General features: G+C 36.6%; 1 protein-coding gene across 6 annotated transcripts in view; it reads right to left on the bottom strand.

Moving 5' to 3' along the window:
- TTC29 (tetratricopeptide repeat domain 29) overlaps positions 1 to 23,551 on the bottom strand; it is a 366,043-nt gene that overhangs the window by 232,322 nt on the left and 110,170 nt on the right. The gene's annotated exons all lie outside the window — the stretch shown is intronic.

Here is a 23,551-nt window from a genome sequence, read left to right as displayed (position 1 = left end):
GGTCAATTAAAGACTGACTGTGTGGTAGAATTCCTAGCAACCACACCATCATACCAGCTGTGAAACTGTGGGTCACCTCCAATGGTGTGGATTTTTACTAGCACAGCATGCAGGCTCTTGTTCATCACTGACAAAAATCCATAGTTAGTGGTGGTGGCTATGCTGAAAAACAGTATTTTGTAGCTGACAATTTGCTGAATCAACTAGTGTCATAGTGCTCTTTGTTGTAGTTTCCAAGGTAATAAATAGGAGGCAATACTTTTGGAGCAACCTAGATACACATGCCTTTGTGCTCAGTCACTAAGCAGGAAACAATGCAGGGCTGTCTCTTAGAGCAGGCCACAACAAAAGTCAGAAATCTAATAGTAGCAAATCTTTTCCTACGCGATCCCCTTCCCCAAATCTTACAGCTTTTACAATTGCCAATAAATACTCATGATGATAAATATAAATCATATTCCTTATACTAGTATCCCTCATGCTTCTCAGACAACTTTTAATCTGCTTTTAAAGTAAATGTGAAGTAAATTCTTCAGCAGAGGCACTGCTTAACATCTTGCACAATGCAAGCCAAACTCTAAGGCCTTTTGTTTGTAAAGCAAAATTAAAGTATATCTGAAAATAGTATTTCTTCAGGTGTTCCAAAAAGTTGCGGATGCTAATACTTTTCTTTTTTAAAATAAATATCTAGAAAATTGGTCTATTTACATATTAAGATTATACATTAAGATTTTTCAACTTCTGCCTCAGCTGGAATCAAGGTTATGTCTGCCTTTTGTTTACCCAGCAGGAGGATAAATGAAGGGTTCTTGGCTGGCTGAGGATTACAGAAATAACAGAAAGACCTCATAAAAACAGATATCATTCTGTCTCATACTTGTAGCTCTGCAAACCTGAAGTTTGGCAGCACATGTTGTGGTTAAATCTTCCTTATTTGGGAGAAAAAGAAACAATAATATTAAAAAAAAAAAAATTGAGAGAGAAGTAGTGTTCTGTAAAAAGACTTCAGATAAGCTAAATGAGGCATGTATTAACTGGGCAAGAACTAAACTGATGGTTTACTAACTGCTCCTTCCAACAGAAGAGTTTGAACCCTCTGAAATGTATTTAGACATCTAGAGTACCTGAACACAGAGTGCTCAGACTTCCTCCTTCAGATACCCGGAGTGCTAGGTCTGCACAGGCAGGAACTCTCCTGCTCCAGCTCATCTGCAGCTCTTCTCTTGCAAGCCAGGAAGGAGGAAATACCAGTTACCAGTCAGCGTGGAGCTGCATTTTCCTGAAAGACTCAATGTCCCAAAGTGCACCAGAAGTGCAAATAAATAAGACTCAATGTGTTCACAATTTCTGTCATGCTGGAAAAATACCTGTCATTTCATAAAGCCTAGTCCTCAGAAGAATCATGGGATTAAAAAGGGCCTCCAGAAGTCACCTGGGCTGCCTCTATGCTATGAGGTAAAATGGGTTACACCCATGTCATTTCTGGGCAACAACTGCTTTACCTGTTTTCATGACAATCTGCATCTTGGATATTAAAACCCGAACTCGAGTGGAAAGCAGAGATAAAGATACCGATTAAAAAAAAAAAAAAAAAAAAGAACAAAACACCCACAAACCTGCAGCTATCATGAGAAGCACTGAATTGAGGAAGCTCGAAAGAGAAAGCATACAACTGAGTACCTTCTGTTGCAGTGAAAAGGACCCACAATGATGCCAGCACCTTACATTATCAAATACATGGCAAAAATACTGTATTCTTCACAATGTAAGCCTTAACTGTAGATAAGAAGACTTTAGGAAATTGTGATTGAGCAGCTGCACAGACTATACACATACTAAGACAGTAAGAAATTTACTACAGCCCTTCTCCCTGTTTTTTATTCCTATTTTCTCGCCTATGCAGATTGTTTGAGGGCTTAGTTTCAGGATATATGAATGGTATATCGAGTTTGAGGTGCAAGTTTCATATATGAAAGTATATTATCCCAAAACAGTGTAAGTGCAATGGTACTGTGCAACAATTATACAATGTAGATGGGTTTTTTTTGTTGTTGTTCTCATTAAGAGGCAAGAACAGATTCTTTTATTCTGTCCAAGGCTGTTTCAAATCATTTATCTTTGCATAGTACAATTTGACATGAGTCCAAAATAAGCCATAAAAGCTAGCTACAAAAATAATGCAAGAAGAGAAAGTTTCTGCACTCAAAAAGTGGTAAAAGATTTAAACTGATACATTCCTAACTAAAAAATTTCAAGAGTCACAGCGTAAACTTTTCACTTAGCTGGAACAAATAATGAGAAAGGAATCAACTGCAATATCTGCAAGAGATAATTCTACATGAATTCTGTTTTGACTTCTCAGTAAGAAGTTAATTTGCAGTTCTGCAGTCTTTATGAAGTGAAAACTTTTCCTGACAAATTTTCCGAAGTTCTGCTAAAAATTTTTAAAAACCAGACTCAGTCATACAGGATACAAGACATTTGAAAATTGAGAGTGAAACATGAAATAAATGAATTAGGAATAATTTTGTATTCCCACTCGTTCATAGCATAATTTCTGAATTTGAATGATTTCTCACAATTCATGTTTTTTAGTATATTGATGAATTGTTATGTGGAAAATTGCCTTTCTTTAGTGACGTTTGTACTGATATTGAAGTAAGTGTCAAGAAAGTAACCTATCCTATCTCACTCTCCTTTCTCCCTCAACAGACAAACCAAAACAGAAAAAACCACAAAGATAAAATCATAAGACAAGTCTGTGGCTTCAGGTCACACTTGTTAAGCACACGAAATATGTTTTAAATCCATGTCATTAGCATAAGGGCAGCTTGCAGCTGGCAGCCTTGTTGAGTCAAAGACAAAAAAATTTCAGCTGGTACCTGAATCCTAAACTATATTGCTTTGGACGCACATTATCACTATTATCACACAAAGATTGACTGTCTCTAGGAATGGATTTGAGCAACAAAACGATCAGGTTTTTAAATAACTCACCCATAGGAAAAAAAAAACAACAAAAAAACAACAGCAATAGTTTTCAATACTCTTGCAGAATAAGCACTTAGTGTGAAGTTGCCTATACTCCCAAGCACTTTCATTCAGCGCCTTTAGGAAATAATACAGCATGGTACCTTGCTTCAGCAGGTGAGGTTGGGGCATTAGGAAAGATTTTAATCTCTCCACCTGTGCTTGTCCCATTCCCACATGGTGATGTTTTTTTTTTCTTTACGACTCATACTGCCTCAGTATTGCCAGTTGAAGCTCCTCACCAAATTTGGCTTCTTATCTCCACATTTTATTGCTGCTGCCCTGTGATCCTAGTTTGGTGTCTTCAGGAGATACAGGGAGGCTGAAAATAGTTAGCAAAGCTCTGGAAAATCACTGAAGAAGGAGCCTTGGTAAAACAGACACAGGGTTCTTGAAGTGATTTATTTATGCACATTTGCCTGCAGCAATCAGCTTGTACACAAAGAAAGCATGACCAGAAGAGACTTAAGGACTGAATGCTTTTTATATTCACACAGGATAGAATAGAGCTAGAGCATCTACTTTTATTATTATTGTTATTAAGAGCAAAAGATCTTCTGAAAAGGCAACTAACTCATAGTGTGTTCATTTTTGAGTCCACAGTCCTTTTGGTTAAACTGAACACACTGAAATAAGCACCAGTTCAGCCTATCCCCCAATCCCAGTTAGCTAGACTTGTGGTTTTTGTTATGCAAGAATACTAAGTGCTATTGCAGCATCAAAAGAGAAATTTGGAACAGATTTTCTTAAGTGTTTCTAATGCATCTAATGCTTTCTCTGATAAAACAGGAACGGTTATTTCTTAAACACACAGAAGTGAACAGATGCACACAAATGTTTACATGCAACTTGAAGGAGAAAAAAATTACATCATTCCCTAATTGCTTTCAAAACCCACAAATTACCCTAAGTGTCATTGTAAACAGATCTGATTCTGAATGCCTTCATAAGGTCAAAGTTCAGTTGTGTACTCTAGTTAATTCACTGTGTCATAAAACTTGAGATCAAACACTATTTAGAATGATAGAAGCAAGAGCCAAGAAAGAAAACTATGTATTACAACTCTTGATAAAGGATACAGTAATGCATCAAATGGAAGAGTCCACCATATATTTATTTCTGAAGAGCCTGGAAGCAATTATGAAAGCTGAAAAGCTGTGGTTTTAACAAATGGGGGAAATTACTACATACCAAAAATATCCAAATCCATGATTTAAGGATATTAAGTAAACCACACATTTGATTACAATTGCTCTACACAAAAGATTGTCAAGAGTATTTGAGAAAAGCAAATGTAGAAACTAAATAGAAAAAAAGAAGTTGCATGCCTTACTAATAAACAAAAGAAATGGTAGAGGTCTGGAGAGGCTCCTAGCAATGAGTTACATCATTTACTGCAATGTTTGACTAAACTTCAGATGGACCACAGTCCATCTGAGTGCAGAATGTTCTTTTTAAAATATTAGCAAGTCAATAGTGGGCTCCAAATGAAAAGGAAGGGTTCATCATTAGCCATCCCTTCTGTTCCTCTCCTTTCATTACAACAAAAGGCTGTTTCAATTAGAGCCATGCAGAGTCTCTGTACTGAGTTTGGTTCCAAGTCTTTTATACAATGCCAGCATCTCCAGGGATTAGCTTCCCTGCAGGCCAAGGCTCTCCCACTGGTGGGACTGAAGCTAGCTTGGGTCACGCTGTGCTTGCCATTACACCCTTTGGCTCTCTAGTACTGTTCTCAGTGATGAGCCTGATCTGACCTCTTTGCAGTGACTTAGGCTCTGCAGCCTCCATCCCTTTAACACTAGACTGGTTATTGCAATCCAGCAGAAATGCATCCCCTTGGCAGCCCCTTTTCTGACTTCTGAGGGAACTCTGCAATTTGAGCACGTATGTAATATTCCATGGTTAACCTCACCCTTCTGCCTCCCACCTCCTGTCTTTCAGACATTTTAAACACAGAAGATCTAAATGCAATTGTCACCATTCAAGAGCTTAATAAAGAAGCTAAAGGGAAACTAGCTCTTCATTTTTAATAGATACACTGACCTAAAGATATCAAGCCTGTTTAAAGAAGACTATTAATTCACCAAAGCTCTGCGTACTTAGTTATCTTATACAGCACAGACAAATCAGCTAACTCACAGGCATAAAATGGATTGGAAGGGGCATACTGCGTAGAAGCAAAAAATACATGAGATGCAAAATCATGACAGTGCAGCGTTAGCAATCATCTTCATTCTTGGAATTAATTCAGTACACTTCATCTAGGAGCCAAGATATGACACCTAAAATCGACTGCATTTTCTAACAGCCATATATAAAATATTGTCTGTGAATTGATTTAATTCTAGTTTCACCTGCAATTCAGTGCAGTATTCTATACATGGCTGGCAAAAAAATAAGTAGGATCCAAGCTAAATAGCAAATGTCTGTAAACTGCTGGGTGCTTATAGAGCAACAGAAACAGTCATTCCATCCATTGCTAAGTACAATAAATGTGGCTGATGAAAATCCACAAGGCAATAAGCTTTAGTATGTAGACACCAGTATCTCCTGCTCAATGTCGTGATTAATGCACGCACCCTTAGACAATAGTCTCAAAGAATACACTACTTTGACATGAGTATGTTGGTATGTAAATTTTACTGCACTAAATATTATGATGTTTATTAGTATACATCAAGCTCTGACAATTGGATGTATCAGGCTGGAAGAGCTAACATTGTTTGTGTTCTTATATATATATTTTGCTAAAACCAAACCTCTGCTTTCCCTTGTTAGAGTATTTAGCAAAATTTAGACCTAGCATCAAAGCTCAAACCAAAGCATTCAAAACTTGATTTTGTTTTATTGAAACTGTTGAGATGATTTTTTTTTCCCCTCTTACTCTGGAAAATTAGCAAGCCCTAAGTCTTTCAGTCTTAAAAGCTTCCTTTGACCTCTGCCTGAGAAGGTCCAATGTTATTTTCAGTACACACTGGAAATTTTTAGGCACGTCACTCATCTACAAAAATGGTGTCTCCTACTCACCCCTTTTAAGTCTCTTTGCAAACAACAATTTCCCCTGCCACAGCCATTCCACAGAAAGATCCTGGCAGTGTCTCAGATGAAAAAGCTGGATCTAATTAAGGTAAGGAGCTGGACCCACACCATTGGCTGGGACAGCAGCTAAACATGCCATACTTGAGAGCGTGGAGATGTTGGAGCACTGGAATCCACTTCTGACCATATTTGCAGACTCCACCTATGATCTGTAAAGCCTGCTTCCCCCTCAAAAATAAAACTCAGCTAGATACACAGATATTTATCTAGCATAGCTAACACACCTACTTCAGTTCCTACCTAGAGGGCCTTGTTTTTTGCTCTTCAAAAAAACCTAACAGCTTTTCTACCTTCAGACAATTGCTACAATAATTTTTGCTGCTCCAAGTTTAAGCCAAAAGCTAGAAAATAGTATATTTTACAGTTATACAGTAATATCATTTCATTAACATTAGCGCTGTTCAATTGAGGCAGAAAAGTCCATGCTAAAGAAAGCACAACATTATGTACATACACAATATATAACTCTAAGCCTACTGACATGTATTCGGAGACCTCAGTCATAAGATCATATGCCTAGTACCTACTACTATACTTCATCTAGTTTAATATCTTATTCCCATTTGGGAGCTCAGGACTGGAGACAAACTGATTTATCCCAGGCCACACAGGATTACTGTACCAAAGATGCACATAGAACTCAATACTTACAATATCTTATTTTCTATACATCTGTTGTGAACCTAATGAGGTTCAACAAGGCCAAGCACAAGGTGCTGCACTTGGGCTGGGACAATCTCAAGTATTTATAGAGACTGGGGAAAGAACCCCTTCAGAGCAGCCCTGCAGAGAAGGACGTGGTGGTCCCGGTGATGAGAAGCTGGACACGAGTCAGCAGTGTGGGCTTGCAGCCCAGAAGGCCAAGTGTGTTCTGGGCTGCATTGAAAAAGGAGTGACCTGCAGAGAGGGAGGTGACTGTCCCCCTCTACTCGGCTCTTGTGTGGCCCCATGTGGAGTACTGCATCCATGCCTGGGGCCCCCAGGACAAAAAAGATGCAGAGCTCTTGGAATGGATCCGGAGGAAGGCCACTAAGATGATCAGAGGGCTGGAGCACCTCTCTTACAAAGAAAGGTTGAGAGAACTGGGCTCGTTTAGCTTGGAGAAGAGAAGGCTCTTGGTAGACCTCATTGTGGCTTTCCAATACTTGAAGGGGGCATATAAACAGGAGAGGGAATGGCTGTTTATGAGAGTGGATAGTGATAGGACAAGGGGAAACGGTCTCAAAATGAGACAGGGGAGATTTAGGTTAGATGTTAGGAGGAAATTTTTCACTCAGAGCATGGTGACACATTGGAACAGGTTGACCAGAAATGTTGTGGATGCCCCACCCCTGGAGGTACTCAAGGTCAGGCTGGATGTGACTCTGGGCAGCCTGTTCTGGTGGTTGGCAACCCTGCACATAGCAGGGGGTTGAAACTAGATGATTTTTGAGCTCCTTTTCAACCCAGGCCATTCTATAATTCTATGTTATATCTAACACATTGCATGCAGCCTTTTTTCCTAAAACAGAATTCAATAAAAATAATAATAATTCTCAAAGGAACTTCACAAATGCAAAGCTCTTGAAAAAGCTTTCACGTTATTCACAGAATTCTGGATATAGTTGCACTATTTGTCATTGAGGATTAGTACGATCAGCCAAACAAGTAAATATACCATTAGCAGCAGAACTAATAAGCGTCATTTAAAAAATAATAAACCTTGTAACCCAAATTTCTAGTTCTGCAAAATGATACACATCCCCAATTCTAGTTCACTTTGCTCTCCAAGAATCAAATAGTTGTATCAATTCAATTGAATTTGTATTTAGAAGATGTTACGCTAGAACATCTTACTTTCTGTTTTAGTGTGTGCAAGAACAACTATAAATGAGCCCGTGGTTTCTGCAGGAGCAGCCTGGAGATTCATGCAGCATTCCTCTGATTTAGGTGTCATTTTCTCCCCACATCCACAGTACTTACTACTTAAAGAAAGGGATGGTGTTGCTTACAGACTGACAGCAAGGGGTATCTTTGTTAAGAACGCTTGCAAAATTGCATGAGGAGGACTAAGATTTCTACATCTTGTACAAATATGAAAATATGCTAGTTCATTATTCATTTTTGCTTTGTTTGTAGCAGAAATAGGCTATAGGATAGACCTAAGGGTAAACTGTGATGGAGCTGCTGGAGAGGTCCCAGTGACCCTCTTCCTGCTAAAAGCAGCACTCTACTCTATCCGTAGCTAGCTGAGACAAAGGAATACATTGCAGAGCATGTGAGCACACACAGAAGGAAGAAATTATTCCTTTTTTTTTTTTTTTTCCTCTTACAGAAAGTTATTATAATAAGAAAGTAACAGTGTAACTGCAAACCCTAAAAACTAAGCTACAGGCACTTTAAGATACACAACGAAATACATTAATACACAGAAACTTATTCCTATTCCAGCAAAATAATGTAAACAAAACTATGAAATAGATATACTAAAATTTAAAGCAAAGCAGTGATTGAAGCAGGGGGAAAACATGCCACAGTTTTGCAATAGCTATTATATTCTGAAGAAAACAAAGAGAGATGAAATGAAAGAAAAATGAATAATTAAAAAAATGGTTCTTAATTTGCTTCATCCTGACTTTTCTCAATTTTATTCATACTTGAGAGAGGATTACAATTCATACTCCTCCATTCTAAAGACAAATCAAAATATGACACCTCCCCACCTCTGGTAAGTTACCAAAGCTTTTCCTTTAAAGGAGTAAAGATGTTTTTGAAAAAACAGTCTTCCTTACACTAAAGACCTAATTGAAATCATATGGCATGACCTGAGGCAAAATGTTAATTAAAACCACTCTACATTCATTTTCCAAGCAAAGTTCTTTTGTTTGACTTTTATAGATTAATTTGACACACTCTATTGCTTTGCCTGGAAAGTTCTAGGGTTGTTTTTTTTGTTTGTTTGTTTATACTGTACAAAGCATGAAATTATTGTACTTTTTGCTTAGTTCTTTCTAACTGCATGAAATTGAGTAACATTCTGAGACATATTTGTAATATGATAAAGGCCAGAAGTGACATATGAAAAACATGTGGGTATTTCTATTTGCCTGCACAAAAAGAAACATACTGAAGAAACATGCAAACACCATTCCAATAGCTAATTCATATTTTTTTCTCAGTGCCCCTGTACTATTATGCATATAGTATATGCAGTATAGTACAGCACCATTACAGCATATATATAATTATACAGCACATACACATGTTTCTGATGGCAAATCAGACACTAAAGTGCAACTCGTATTAACTCATCAAATCACCACCAACAGAAATGATCCTCTACTTCTAACACACGAGAAAGCAAGCTATACCTTCCAAGGCTTTAGAGAAAATCCACTCCAAATTCAGCACACTAAAACTACTACTCTTAAGCCACACAGCCTTTTTTCTCTCCTTTTTAATAGAAGGATGTAATATCCTAACAGTGAGACCACTGAGAATCAGATCTATTCTTATTACACATTCTTCTGAACTCCTATGCTTAAACAGAATATTACCAACATCAAAAGTACAGAAAATTCTCTCTTCCCTTTTTGACATCCAGAAAGATTTCCTTGTATCTAATTTCAGAAGCACCCAAAAATCAGCAACAAAATTATCCAAAATAGAATAACTCCAAACATTCCTACCCTCTGGAGGGTAATAGATAGTGAAACTTGAACAGACCATTTTTATTTTCAGTAAAACTTTGCTGCTTTCTCTTTCTTAATGCATTGCACACCAAAGGAAACATAATTTGAGAAGACCAAACTAAAGTAGTAAAAGCAACATTGAAAAAATTCAAAAATATTGCAGGGGAATCATCCACACAAAATAACTATTGATACCACACAAACTTACTAAACTATTAAGATATTACTAAGTATACATTACATACCATTGAGAAAAATCTGCTGGCTGTAGAACCCTCACTGTACCAAGCTGCTTCCCTTCCTCTGGAGAAGGAAGAAAGGGCTTCTCCCACACTGCCCTCTGAGCACAGGTGGGAACAATACTCCTCAGATGCAAAGCCATCAGCTGATAGGGGAAGTGTAGGAGGCTATAGGAGAAAAGTGGTTTCTGCTGAAATGTCTTTATAGAGGAAAAGTTGGGTTGGGGAAAGATCATGGGACTGCCTTCAAGGAAAATCTTTGCTTAGAGATTTAGACTTTGGCAAATGGAGTGTCTTTTAAACACCTTTAGTGGTGTATAGACATATGTAAAAAATAAACCAGATTAAAGCTTTTGCTCAGGCTATCCCTTCCTTCAAATTTTGGTTCAGAAAAATGAATGAACATTAATTGAAAATGTCCTTTTTAAGTCCTCCTTCCATATTAATTTCAAATCAAATAGCTCCTCAAAGTGCAGCTATATAATCAAATAATTAAGTTGAAAGTTAAGACTGTAAACATTTTAAATTTTACAAATTATATAAAGGAATTAGTAAGAAGTACAGTTTTTTTCTAGACACTGAACAATTAAAAATTAGGGTGGGTATCATAATTTTGTAATTTGTAATATTTTTTTTCTCTTCAGGTAGACTAATCTCCAAGATCCAAATAAAATTTCTTATATTAGCTTCCACTGCTCCTTTCCTTCTATCTTCTATGAGGGCTGCTCCGAAAGGTATGCTTCCATTTAATTATATTGGTCCTTGATGTCAGAGGTGGGTGTTGGTGCTATGGCAGTAGAGGTTGAATCTTCCCACCAATACCCCATTGCATTTTGTTGCCATGCAAGAAATGGCAGCAGAGGGACAGTCTGACAAAATGGTATTTGACATGGAAGTGCGTATGAAGTAAAGGACTGTCACTGAATTCCTCCATGTGGAAAAAGTGGCATCCATTGACATTCATCAACAATTGCTGAACATTTCTGGAGACCAAACAGAGAATGTCAGCACAGTAAGATGGTAGGTGGTATATTTCAGCAGTGGTGGCTGCAATATAAAAGTTAAGCCATGTTACAGATGGCCACAAACAGCTGTTACACCATGAAATTAAAAGCATCTCCCTCAGCTCATCCATATGTATCAGCAGTTTACAACCAGAGAACTGTGTACTGAGCTGAACATCAGCTTCAGTGCATTGAAAGTATTGGGATATTGCAAACTTGAACCAATAGAAGGCTGAAGGTGACAGTTTCCTGAATCATATGGTTACCAGTGACAAGATGTGATGTTACTACTACAACTCAGAGTCAAAACAGTAGTTCACGGAGTGGTGAACATGAATTCTCCATCAAAGAAAATGTTCAAGACATAGCCCTCAGCAGGCACAATGATGCACACTGTCTTTTATGATAGGAAAGGAATGATCTTTCTGGATTTCCTGAAACCCAGACAAACCATCAACTCAGACTGCTACATTATGACACTAAGATGAAGGCTCAAACTTCCAGAGTCAGGCCAAAGAAGAAGATGCTTCTCATTGTACACAACAATGCCAGACCCCATACCAGTATGAAACAGTGTAGAGCACTGCAAATCTTGGCTGGACTGTCCCACCATAGCCATTGTATAGTCCAGATTAGGCACCTTCTGATTTCCTTTTGCTTAGCCTGAGAAAAGATGAGGTGTGTTCACTTAATTTGTTTTCCTAACAAGGATGCTGCCATAGCAGCCATGAAACAGTGGGCCACCTCCACTGGTGCAGATTTTTACAAGCATGGCATCACTGGCAAAAATTCATAGCTACTGGTAGTGACTGTGTTGAAAAATACAATTTTGTAACTGAGAATTTGCTTTATCAAACATTTTTATTCTGCTCTGTGTATTTGCTGTAGTTTCCATGGAAAAAATACGAGGTATTTACTACTTGCAAGCTCAGTTCTTCGTCAGCCTGCCATATTCCTTAAAAGAATAAAGCAAGCTGGAGACACAATCTTCTACTGTTGTCCTACAGTTGATCTCATTCTGCTACTCCAGGAAGTGAAACATGAGAAAATATGGATTTCCTTTAAAAGTAAGATACTGTATAGAAATGTGTAGTAAATACAAATTATTTCTTAAACTATTCCCGTTTCCATATAACATAAGTTTTCAAATTATGACAGACTCTTCAGAAAACAAATCTGCAAATTGTGAAAGCCTTTCCATCATTATTTGCAACTAATCATTTCTAAATAATATAGAAATTTCCCGTTCTTGGCCTGAAATTTTCATAAAGAAAACCTTACCTTATAAAGTTAAAAAGTTAAAATATCATTTGGAGCATGAACTGAGACAGCACTATGTAAGGAAATATAAATGGAAGAATATCTGCTACTAGAAACAAGTAACCCAACCAGGTGTTCAATAAGGAGAAGACAGACCAAACAGGAAGGTAACATAAGAGTCAGCAAACAACTCCCTGAAAGATCTTTAAATCTCTGTTAACTATCCCAACTGAGCTGTGTGCAGCTCTGGAAACTAAAATGGCTTTCTTCCCTCGTATTAAAACTCCTGAACCTTATCCTGTGCTCTAAAAAAACACCATCCGTGACATCTTAGAATATATGAATGGCCATACTATTTCAGATGAAGAGTATACCTTGCCAAGTATAATCTTGCAGCTTCCAAGCAGAAGGATCTCAGGGCATTTTCCGAGCTTGTTTTGTTCCTTCTTCTTTCCTTTTTATACCAAATCCTATATTCAGAACGTTTCCAGATTCTGATGTTTCCTCCTTCGATATCCACTAGACTTGTTCATAAAGCTTGATGTCCACCATGCTGATTCAGTTTCATTGATACAAAATCCTCTTGCCTCCATTTCTTAACAACAATATTGGTACAGTGCAACTAAAATAGAGCCACAAAGATACTAGGAAGGAGAACAAATTAACAGGAACCACAGGTAGATGTTGAGGTCAAACAGCAGAACTCCTGCTCAGCCCAGACACTCTGGGCTCCAGCGTATGGCTGGCACAGATTGAGCCCTCAGGGACCACTACTGCCAAACTCCCATAGAGACTGTATAATAGGAAATTTTCAGAGGATTGTGATACAGCCAAATTTAAACAGATTTCTGACCCCAGGCTCCCAATCAGATGACTATAAGATTTTTTCCAACCATTGGCTAAACAATATGTTTTGCCTTAACCTTGTTCTTTGAATACTGAAAGCATCCCAAAGTAATCAGCCTAAGGCTGATGCTAGTTATTAAGAATTCAGGTCCAAATTTTGCAGTTTTGCAAGTTGTATTCTACTATGAGAAAGGTCTCCTGAAGGAATGCATTAGGCAGCTTTAATAACAGGCAGCTCTGTCAGCTTCACCCATAACAACTTTTAGCAATAATAAGAATCTTATCTTTTGTTTTCTTAGATAAAGACCATCTTGTTTTGTTTTGTGTTTTGTTATGTGAAATTGCAAATGGTTTATGCAGGCACTTCTAGATTAACTGCAATCCAAGATTTCAATGCAAATCTTTTCTGATCTAAATTAAAATAAAACCACTAGGTTTGTTTTAAGTGCATTTTTAACAGCCTACTTGGTTGCAGCAGTTCCTGAGTGCCCTTAGGATGGTATAGTACAATAGTACTGTTTCTGTCCAATTTCCATAAGGAATTATGAACTCAAGAAATTTTAAGCATTGAGAAAAGTATGGAAGATATTTTGTTTAGGTTTCTCTCTCTTTGTAATAGATTCAAGGAGAGAGAAGCATTTCTCTTGGACACTTAGAATTACAACTACCATTTCCTTCCTTCTCCTTAGAGCAACACACGTTGACTTCTCTTCATTTTAAGGTAGTTGGCTGACACAATTCAAATTTAATTACTCTTTCTGCATGATAAGCTCCAGTCTTGTGAGCAAATATGTCTTGCTTTCAAGGTTGGCTAGACAGCAGCAGAGTAATAAAGACCTTTCAACCCCTGGTGCAGCCTGTAGCTTTTGAATCTTTCTAAATGACAAAAACAGCCTTTTCTATCACAGAACTTTCTCATAACATCATTATTAAATAGACACCTAATCCCTAAAAACCTACAAACCTAATCAACTGGCTGCCAATTATAATGACTTCTGCTGTCAGAATAGCACGATGTGAAACCCAAGCAAGTAAATGGCAGTGTTGATGGCTTTCAAATTAAGATTTACTAGGCAAGGATGTGAATTGTCACAGACATTCTAAATACACTGTAGTTTCTCTCCCACTGAGTAAGATTTTCCTATCTCTGAATGGTTGTAGTAATCTAATTTGTGTAAGTAGTGGATACAAATTCCAGACAGCAAATTCTGACAGGGTAATTTGTGCTATATATATATATGTATATATATATGTATGTATATGTATATATGTAATTTGTGCTGTATATACATATATATATGTACAATGCACTACTTCCCTGCTCAGATTCTAATTAATACAGTAGTATTTAAGAAGATGAGAATTCTTTGAGTTTTTACTTCTCAACAGCACCTAAAAATGTAATTTTCTATACTCTGATTTGTCTTTGGATAACTCTCCACTACTGAGCACAGTACAGAGCTTTGCAGTATGGAGGAGTATCTTTCAGTACTCTTCAAAAATAATCAGACCTTTCCAGAGGAAGGAGACCAAGCAAAGACAAGGGACATCATTAGTCAGTCATATTTTCAAGCTGTTAGGATATGATTAAATTACTCTCATCATAGGCTGCTAAAGCAAAAGCACTAACAGTTGCTTTCTCTTCGGAAAGTACAACAGAAGCAGGAGGTTTCTCAGACAAGTGGCCAAGAGCAGCGTTTGACAGATATGCTCAGTCTGCAAGAGTCAAAGGGAACTATAAAGAAAAGTTTGGACCCTGTGAAACCAATGCCTTAGCCATGCTTCTCCTTCCAGCAGCTTTAATCATTAATTTCAGTAGCTCTTCAGCTCTTTCTTGCTAAATTTAGAGGAGTATCAGGGAGGTAACAGACATGTGCCAGCTGCAGTATCTTTCAATGATGGCTACAACTGATCATCTCATTTGAGTTAAAATACCAAAATAAAAAGGAGATGTGGTGGTAAAAGGGAAAAAAAACACACAACCAAAACCCAAAACCAAACCAAGCCAAACAAACAAACAAACAAACAAAAAACCCAGAACATTTTAATGATAAATAAATTAAGATGTCAATACGTTACAAGTAATAAAACTGGTAAAATATTTTAAATAAAGTTAGCAAGATGAAGCAAATGTTGCATTTTAAATTCATTGTGCAGGAAACTGCCCAGTTTTGAACTGAACCCATTTTATCCATCCTATTTATTTATTAAGCAAGTGAACCTTGCATCCATGCTTCCAGGCAGCAGAGCAATAGGATTTCTCTGCACAGACTGGTAAAAGATCAGTCATGCTCAAGGCCAGTTACATCAGCGAAGGGTATTGCTATTAGCACTCGTTAGTTCAGCTTTCACATACCCTGAACCTTTTGAAAGAATCATATTTAACATGAACAAAACCAAAATGCTTACTGAGACACTGTCAAGGAAAAATTAGACACCAGGGATGCCGCTGTTACAGTGTGCTTACGGAGACAGATAATCCATTGTTATTTAATTATTATGATTTGAATCAAGGCTTACTGTGAGAATATAAGCCGAATCCTAAAACATCACAGAAACAGTTGGCTGACAGCATTCAGGGTTCTTATTTGGTTAGTTACTTTAACTAACCTGAACAACATATCAGAGAATTCTCCAGTTACCCATTTTAACAGGCAAGCCTTCGCTGAATTTGTACAAAAACAAGGAAAAAAACTCTCCTTCATTGATTATTTAAACTGGGCACTAATAAGAAACTGCACATTGATTTTTATCAGTGAAGATGCAGTTCTGAGAGAGCACCACAGAAAAAGGCAAAATAGAGCATATTTGCATACAGCACATGAAATTAGGTCCACACTTTACACGTCAGCTGAGTTACATTCTCAGGGTAGCATAAGTGCTTGTCTTACCAAATCTGATACAACTGACAAGTGTTATCACCTAAGGGGGATACCCCATCACTTTGTCAAGCTGAGTGAAGGCAAACTCCAGTGTATTCCTTCCTCCAGTGACAAAGTGGTTTTGAGTCATTAGAAGTTGTACAGACACAGAAGCAATGCACCATGCATGCCAGATGAACTTAGCCAAAGCTCAGCTGAGTGAAGGCCCCAGCTCCCAGCCCTCGAAGGTCCCAGTCTGACCCAGTCTCAGAGCACAGTTACACTCTGGACTTGTTTGTTTTTAAATATATCTCCAACATTTTCATGACAGCTGTAAATATCGCTTTGGCCAGTGTCACTGCTTCCTTTCTCATTAGAAAAACATCTAACAGCTCCTTTTACACAGAGTATTCCCAAACACATGACAGTGATCAATGTCTTCTTGGTGTCAGCTTTCCCTGCAGCTCTTTTCATAATGACATTGTCTTTCCTCGTGACGGTGGTAAACAACTTAAAAGGAAAAACAAACTTCTTATAGAACACCTTATCTATCTTAGGTTTTAATCTTTCACAGCAGAAGACTGACAGTTTCATGGGTATGACTACAGAGTTCCACCATAGATATGAAAGCAAAATGACTGTAAAACAATTTTATAGGAGAAAAACAATCCAAAAATGAAATCCACTTTAGAAGAGGTCTACAGAGCCACTATTAGTGATGTTTGCTTCAATTATATAATTTTATTGGGCTGAAGCTTTTGGCTAAGTTAAGTTAATGTTACATGCTGATGGTAAACATCTTTGAGAATTCCAGCTAGATAGTATCATGCTGTGTGCTGTTCCCAGTGGGGTTACCTAATTGGATTATGCTGGACAGAGCAGATTCTAAAATAAAGAAGCAAATTTATTTCCCTTAGTACTTGATTTGTCTTTAAATAGCTATTTGATTAACAACTTTGTTTGATTTTAGGTTAAGTTTAGCAGCGTAAGTCTACACAACAATAACATTTAATGAGGGACTTTTAAGAGAAGAACTGTTTTCTGTAAAGCATTAAATTGAAATTTAGTTAATCTTCCTCCCTTTCACAATGTCAAGAGATATGAGGGGAGATACAGGACATCATCCTTCTGTGACATTTCCCATTCACAAACTGAAGATTACAGTATATGGCACAATATATAAACTCTTCTTCCTTTTGTCTGTGTTAATTGTACTAGATTACTGAGGCTGTTAGACTGGATTGCATTTTACTGTGATCTCTGATGGAACAAATTAAAATACTGATCATCAACAGAACCTGTTATAATAATAAATGCTATATTTTAAATGTACCCATAGCAAAACATTAAAGCCAAGCAAAGTATCAAACTGTGGACTCAAGAGGGATACTGAATGCTGCACTTTCTGTATTTCATGGAAGAGAGGAAAAGAGACATTACCACATCGCATATTCTATTTTTATTTTTCCATATTTATTTATATATATATATCTATATATATCTATATATATATTCTATATATATTTCTATATACTTTTTAAATACTATATTTTTACTATTAATGATCTAAAATCGCTAAGGCTCAGATTGTTTTAGATTTCAGAGTTTTTATCTGTTGGTTCTATCTTGGAAAATCCGTAGTTCTAAAAATGATATTCTCTAGACTTTAGAAAGAAAAAACGCACAAAATGTCCTGGTCTTGCTAAACTGAGCAATAAAACCTAAACACACATGAGCAACGTGAATCCTACCTGTAATAAAATATAAGGCACTTTTTCTTTTTTTTTGTATAGTATGTACTTGGGTTCCTTTCTCCTTTTTGTAATTTTAGGAACATTCTCCTCTGCTGATGAGGGGATGATCTGCACTGCCAAGAAAAACCAAAGTGCTACGCTCAAGAGCAGAGATATCAATTAAATTTCACTTGTTATCACATAGGCACAACAAAGCAAGTGCAAGAAAGCTTAATTGCTCTATGTGGTTATCTAATTTCTTTCAAATGAAGGTATTTTTGAATATATGTGTCCTGGAAAATAATCTCAATAAACTTCTCAAATGAATTTGTAGTATCACATTAAACTTCTCTGCAAATACAGGCTGATCTCAATTAATTGTCCTAATAAATTACCATAAACTGAGTGAAGCTATTTTAATTCTAAATTAAAATGTGTACACTGTAGTTTAACATCATTTCATTAATTCTCTTTAACTCAGCTCATTTTCTTGAGCTTTCATTTATGAGAGACATTTTATTAAAAACTTTGTAAAAAATAAAGCAATTGATTTTTTAAATGAACTGACCTCTGAATAAGATATTTTCAAGTAATGTACCCTAAACCAAAGCACACTTAAAGCTGTACTTGAATTTTCCTGTATACCTCAGGTGGTTTTAGTTAATATGCTATTTGTTGATGTATGAAACGTTAAATTGTTCTGTTAACCAGAAAAAAACAAAAAAAGACATTCTATTGTGTATTTGCAAATGTCAACTTTCAAAATCATGGGCACACATTTCTGAAGTTCAGCTTGTTTTCATTCCCATCTGAGGACAATGAAACAATCCTAGTTCAAGATTTGTAACATCATCTGTGCGTATTACGAAAGCACAGAAATGTCATTTGAACTACACAAAGATAATAGCTTTGCCTCACTCTAGCTTCAGAACAGATGAGCATATTTTGCTTAAATTTTCTGAAAGTTAGACATTGTAGGTGAGAGTCAGGCAAAAACTTATTTCAGAAACTTTAGAGTAAATATATCACTTGGAATGACCAAGTTAGAAAGACTTCACTGTTCATGACAAGCTGATAATGCAGCTAGATTTTAATGGAAATTTCAAAGGCAAAAACCACATAATATTATCTGAAAATACAATTTCTTACACCACGACTCCATCATCTGGAAGTATTTATGTTACACCAGCTTCTCCTGTCTCTTCTTTTTTCATCAGAGCAATAGCAAATCATTTTGGCATGTATAAAATCTTAACAAAAGGTGAGTGCCATGATCAAGGACCAATATAAACGGGCAATTCCTTATACATCATTTAAATTCTCTGGACCATTAACAATGTTGAAATGAATTGGGCTAAAACATATTCGGACACTGAAATCCTTGCAGACTGATTATACTGGAACTTACACATTTTTTTCTGGAAAAGGCAACAAACTCTCCAAGGAACAGGGCAAGGATACAGATGGCACAATATATACACTCTCACTGAACACAGGATCTTCACAATCTTGACAATACATAGCATTATTAAACCTCTGATCCTTTGATACAGTTTGCTAATGTGGACTAACGCTGACTTCTGCAACTACATGCAGGTCCACTGGAGTCATCAAACTCTCTAGTTCTGTTTTAGAGGACTCTATATCACACGATGAGATCGTGCTGTGAAAACAGATGGCATATCTGGCCTTCACTAACTCAGTCTTGAAATATTTGGAAAAACTGATTGTTCTGTACTGTAGAGTACACACAGTGCAAAATCTGTATGTATGTTGCAAAAGACCAGCAGCTGTGTGTCTGCTTTCTCCAACAGGCAGCAGGTGAAGCTGTTCTATTTAACAGAGATACCCAGTCCCACACTCTGTTGGTAAGACATCCAAATGCTTACATAAAGCTAGATGGAAGATGGAAGAGTGACTTAATCACTCAGCAAACTCTACTGGAATTTTTTTACATTTACAGCATTACAGGATTGTGATAAAATCTCTTATAATTTTATAAATACTTCAGTACAGGCCACAAGAATAAAATGATGAAAATGTCATTGGAATATGGAAGTCTTTAGAGAACATCTGCAAGATCCATTATCTTATGGAAGAATAGATGCTTGTTCTAATAAGAGTTTACTGCATTCTCTCATTCGACAATGAGTAGTTTCACAAAGTATAGTTTACTGTATTTGATTAGATTGGATATTCATGAAGATCCTTAACCTTCAGCATTTATGCCTAATCCTTTCTGAACTGTTCCATAGAACACCTTTGTTCCTGCACTGAATTCTACTTTCTCCCACATCAAGGTACTATGTTTTAAGAGCAAGATTATTTGATACCAGTTAAGAATCAATTTCCAGCCAGTACCTAAAAGCATACGACTAAAGAAAGAACCACCATAGCCAAAGAACAGTGTGAAAGAGTGACAGAAAAGGAGTCACAAAGGTTAGTGCTGGGGTATGGACCAAGAGGTAGGATGAAAACAAAAAGTACAGAGTGTCCAAGGTTCACGTGAATCAAAACAGGTCTAAAATGAATCAAAGATAAAAAATAGTCATCCATCATAAAAATGGACACTTTTCTGCATTCTGTTATTCAGTTAATACTGCGAAGTGCAAAATCCCTGACGAATACACAAGCAAGTTCTGGCTCTGCATCTTTCTAGCTTTGTTAATGGTAACAAAGTAAACTTGGCAATTGAACATAGATGTTTTTGTTGTATAAAACATCTGTTTTTTGAAATACTTTAATACAACAGAATAGCAAATGTCATACAGTAAAGTCATTCATTCATGCAGGTTTTTGTCCCATCAGTAGCTTAAACCATTATGAATTTTCTGCATTCTATAGCAATTATTCACATAATGACGTCCAGCAAGTCTTGATTTATTAATTATCAACAGCTAAATAAGTGGCATTTAAACCTGCATTGTATTGCTTAGATTAGATGCAAACCACACAGTAGAGTTATTATTTACTTATTAAACGGTTCTTAGAGTCAGGTTTCTTACATAAATACTTGTTACTAATGAATTCCAAATTCATTTTCCACAATAATTCACTGAACTTAATTTTTATTTGTTCCATGAGTGTCCCTGCCAGTAAGTATCTAGGCAATTTTGGAAAAGCAAATGAAAAGGGAGTGCAGACACAGCTAACCAACCGATCTTGGTTCTTCAGAGAGATTTTCAGATACACTTTTTTCCTGTAAGTAGAGCCACCAACTCTCATGTTTCTATCAAGATTTAAAAAATTTCTCCAACACCACAGCTCCTGAAGAGAAAGGTATACCTGGGAATATCCACTTTCGTTCACAATGAAAGTTTGTAATTAATTTCAGCAAGCTGAAGCTCAAAACTAGAAGTTAAACAACAATAAAACAAATACCTTCTGACGTTAAGCCAAACTGATTTGACTGAGGAGGGATAAAGATATTATCCTTCTGCAAGATCATGGTGACAACTGTGATTCAGCTAGTCATACATAAATACTTGGGTAAGCCAAAAGTATATAGGCACAGCTTAAAATCAACTGCAGCTGCAGCACAGGATAAAATTGTTGAATTTCAAAGGTCAGGAGTGGCAAATTGGAAAGACACAAGATAAAGAAAAATAAAGGAATAAGATGTATGAAATCAATGAACTGCATGGATTTATGAGAACAAAGATACTGTTTACCAAAACTTAGATGTTCAGTTTAGAGCAGATCACAATTATCTTCAGTAGCTGGCACATGTAGCAAAAAATATCCAAATCTTCTGTCTTAGCTATAAGACACTCTTTACCTAAGAAATAATTAACTAAATATAGGAAACACAGCTGTATTTTTCCTCTGCATAAGCCAGAGGAAAAATATTATTGTTTGGAACTATTTTCTCTTCCATTTCCTGGGTTCTGAAGTTCATATTTGCCTTTGACTTGTTCTAGTTCTACTTTCATTTAATAGAAGATTAGTTAACATCAGGATCAGAATTTGCTATGTATCCGGATTGAGTTCCTATCTTAGAAAGCAAATTCAAAATTGTGCAAAATGTGTAAAGATTTTGCACTATGTTTTCTTTTTTTTTCCTGTAATTAAAATATTTCCATTCTTGCCAAGTAAGACTCAAGTTTGCTACATGGCTGAACCCCTGTGAGTCCACATCAGTGTGCTTGCTTGCAGGACATGAATGAACGTTACCTACTGAATGTAAAAATCTGAAGACCTTCAAAGTATCAAACTGCTTTATGAACACTGTGATACTTTGGTCCAGACTCCAGCCCTCAGCCAGAAAGGTGCAGCTTGCCTCATGGGTTTTAAATTCTTCTGTGGAAAAAAGTTGCCATTCCAAGTGGAAGAAGTCCCTGCCAATTTCAGTTTAGCTGTGGTCTGTAGGCAGAACACTATTCTAGAATGAAGATTTCAGAAGGGAAGTGAACCCATTAGCTAAGAAAGATGGGGTTGTGGTGTTTTATTTGCATTATGTATAAGTACTACATGTGTAAGCAAATTTAGACTTCTGGACTGCCCTAAAAGAGGCAAAAATACTAATCTAAACTCAGTGGGGATGCTTCTCAGTATTTCCACAAATAAACGCTGTTTTTAATGGTACCAAACTACGAAAAGAATAGGACAATAATTATAGGATAGAAAACCATACTGTGACTTCAGGCTTTGAAGCAGTATTAATCTCCACCAACTGTTTGTTTGCTCCTCAAAATCAGGAGAAACATCAAACTGTGTATTTAAATATGACACTTCAAGCAAATAAAAAGAAAAAAGAGAGAGAGAGTAACAAGGTCATTATCTGAGTCTTATATTAAGTTAAAAAATGAAATATATCTCATGAGGTATCCAAAATGAGATCAAGGGTAAGGTTGGAATCAAGTTAATCTATCAGCTGTGAATCTAAATAAAAAGCTAGGTACTTAAATAAATTCTAAAGGAAGAACAGAGTTGCTTTGCACATGCTGTTATATCATTCCACTGTTGGAAAAAAAGTCTTAAACAAAAAGAAACAGCCTTAATGTAAGCATCCATATATTTATTGAGTAGATAACTATCACTGTAAATAGAGCTGAATGTCATCTCAGGCAAATAGAATAACTCAAGGCTTGTTTCACGAAACTGTGTTTTTCTTTCCTAATTACAGATTCTTATTCCTCAGAAACACATGGGCTTACATCAGAGCACATTCAGGCCAGAGTGATATTCCCAATTGTGTCTGCTGGAAACTCAACAAATTGCTTTCCACATTACGACTTTTTTTTTTTCATTATCTTATTCCACCTTAAACTGCCAACTTATTCCAACTTGCCTAAGCTTACTTATATGCAGTGACTCCAACTGCTCCAGGTTTGTAGAGCAGCAGCACAATAAGGCCTAAACCCCGTGTGAGAACTTTAACAAGCTAAATATGTTTTAAAAGCACTTGAAATAACCCATTTTAGAGAAGTCCAAAATTCAGAAAAGATAAATTTTTATAATAAATACAGAAAACTTGTTCATTTCAAAGGGCCCAGAGAAAGCTGATCTGATTCACAGTTTCAATTGTTAGCTCGTGCGGCTACTCATTAGTCTAGCTTTGTACTGGAAAGTCAGAACTCTTCTGGTAGAAATATGTGCATGAGCCCAGAAGAAAAACACTGGACCATTTTAGGAAACTGGATGAGAATTTCTGAAGTACAAAAAGCCTTCTGGAAACAAAACAAAATCTTAGAACTTCACCACAATGAAGAGATCATAGCAGTTTTGTAAATGATACTTTAGAACTTGATATAAAATATACTTGTTTTTTTAAAACATTTCAGGCACTGTAAAAATGCATACCCTATA

Source organism: Phasianus colchicus, chromosome 4 (genome assembly GCF_987193195.1).
Source record: "Phasianus colchicus chromosome 4, bPhaCol1.hap1.1, whole genome shotgun sequence".
NCBI classification, from domain to species: Eukaryota; Metazoa; Chordata; class Aves; order Galliformes; family Phasianidae; genus Phasianus; species Phasianus colchicus.
This window is presented reverse-complemented; position numbering and strand designations above follow the sequence as displayed.